This window comes from Portunus trituberculatus, chromosome 12, assembly GCF_017591435.1.
Source record: "Portunus trituberculatus isolate SZX2019 chromosome 12, ASM1759143v1, whole genome shotgun sequence".
Lineage (NCBI taxonomy): Eukaryota > Metazoa > Arthropoda > Malacostraca > Decapoda > Portunidae > Portunus > Portunus trituberculatus.
The window spans coordinates 11,783,259-11,785,434 of NC_059266.1; the positions used below are offsets into that span (position 1 = coordinate 11,783,259).

The 2,176-nt window shown below is 39.6% G+C and overlaps 1 long non-coding RNA gene across 1 annotated transcript; it reads right to left on the bottom strand.

The window, feature by feature from the left end:
* Nucleotides 1-225: 225 nt before the first annotated feature.
* Nucleotides 226-1,280, bottom strand: LOC123502871. The gene is made up of 3 exons (XR_006674245.1): nt 1,072-1,280; nt 654-812; nt 226-469 (listed from the first exon to the last, which is right to left on the bottom strand). It is a non-coding gene; the product is annotated as an uncharacterized LOC123502871 (long non-coding RNA).
* Between the last annotated feature and the right edge of the window lie 896 nt (nt 1,281-2,176).

The following is a 2,176-nucleotide window of genomic DNA, read 5'->3' on the forward strand; positions in this document are numbered from 1 at the left end:
CATATGGAGTAGGCAGATCATTAAGAGGTGTGGAAGCACTTCAAAGGGATACAGGTGCATGTCAAGGTGAATGGAGAAGTGGCATGACAGCTTCATGATACATGGAGGAAGGAAACTGGAATGTGTGGTGTCACTGTGGCATGGAAGCCTGGCATGGTACCAGAAAACTTGAGTATTTTATGATGCATTAAGGTACACATGAGAGAGAGAGAGAGAGAGAGAGAGAGAGAGAGAGAGAGAGAGAGAGAGAGAGAGAGAGAGAGAGAGAGAGAGAGAGAGAGAGAGAGAGAGAAACTTTAAAATATGCAATGCCAGCAAGTCTAAGCAGTATCACTGCTCTAACAACTTCTTACATCTCTCCTCCGACGGCCTCCATCTCGATCCCTGGCTGTTCGAAACCACTCCTTCATTACTTTTTCAACTGAGGCAGCGGTTGCACTCTTGTGCTCTGCATTCTTGCAGACACTTTCTGGTAAAAAAAGAAATCTGCCTTTAAATTCAGTAAATTTAAATGTACTCAAATCTGAAATGTAAGGAGTTAGAAATGAGTAATTCTATTACATTACAGTCCTGCATACCAAAGGCCTCTTTCAATGTTTACTTGTTCTAGGTGAGATCACTACTAGCCTATGACTGCATCATGAAGCACTTACTAATTATAGTATCCTTCAACTTCACTGTGCAAAAGCTCCGTTTCATTCCTTTGCCACACCAAATGAAGTGGATGGCCAGGGAGTTGGACACTGTGTGTCGCAGAATGCGTCTCACTGTGCTGGCAGGCCTGATCCACCTATTACACACAGACTGACAATCTGAAAGAGTGGAAACTTTGCAGTAGTATGCAAGTGAAGGATGCATGAAAAACTGTACAGCACCACATTCACTTTGAGTTCACATCATAGGCCAAAAATGTATGTGGTTCTAGTGTCAAGGGTTACCAGCAAGTCTTGTACTAGTTTGTCAAAACTGCAAATTAAATAAAGTTTGACCTAAATTTACAAAAAACCTGCACCTATTTCTACTGCAATTTGAAGGATTCAATAACAAATAGTAATTGTTCACAAAACTTACAACTTTTTTCTCTAGGTCAGGATCCATCAGTTTGGTTTCAAGGGCATCCATATCTTGGATTTTCTTCACTGGGAAGTGAATACCCTCAGGTACTGCTTGATCTTGTTCCTGCACACTGTGGTGTCTGAGGATGGTATTCAGCTTGGTGGCGTGGGAATGCAGTATAGTGCATAATTCTTCCAACACCATAAAAATTCTTGCATCTCAAGCTGTAATATCAAACACACATCACTTATGAGCACATAATAACCTGTAATACCAAGCTATTAACATATAATACAAGCAAAATACTTGTCACAACCCAAAACGAGCATACTTGTACTGCATTTCAAGTTAAATGCAATAAGTTACCTATAATAGTGTTAAGTAACTTCAAAAGAAGAAAGTGCATTACCGTTTACATCTAGACTTTCAGGCTGTGGTAGCTGTGGTGGCTCTGACACAATACAGCTCGGTACAGTAACAAAATCCTGTAGATATTCTGAAACATTCCCTGGTTCATGACTGCCACAATATAATGCTATGATGAATGGTTCACTCTCAACTGGATGACTAACTCTTGCTAATATGGGCATAAACTGGCTGTTTGAGCTCTTAAATAAAGGCAGACCATCTACATTAATTTGAAGTACTATGTGTTCATCTTTCAGTGTTTTTGTTGTTAACTTATGGGACAAAAATCTTACAAGTGAGGCTTCCACACCAAAATAATGATAAGATCCTCCTGCAACCTGCTGAATGTCATAGCACCATGGAGTACTTAGCAGAGTTCTTGCATCCTTTGGAAGACTAGTCTGATATCTACATAATATTTCCAAAAGACTATTGATTGCACTGTGAGATTTTAAAATCAACAGCCCATTTAGCAAGCTTGGATGACATTAAATAATCATCATGACCTGAAATTTCAAAAGCTGAATCTGTAACATCAGAATCACTTCCAGATGAACACAGTTGTTGACAGGGCAAATCATAATGATGCTGTTCATAACAGCTTACTCCTTCCTGACCCTGTTCATCATCCTCACAGTCTGGCCCAGAAATTTTCTGATGTATTTCACTAACATGGCAAACTGTAGAATTCTCAGTAGTATTCTATCAGTCA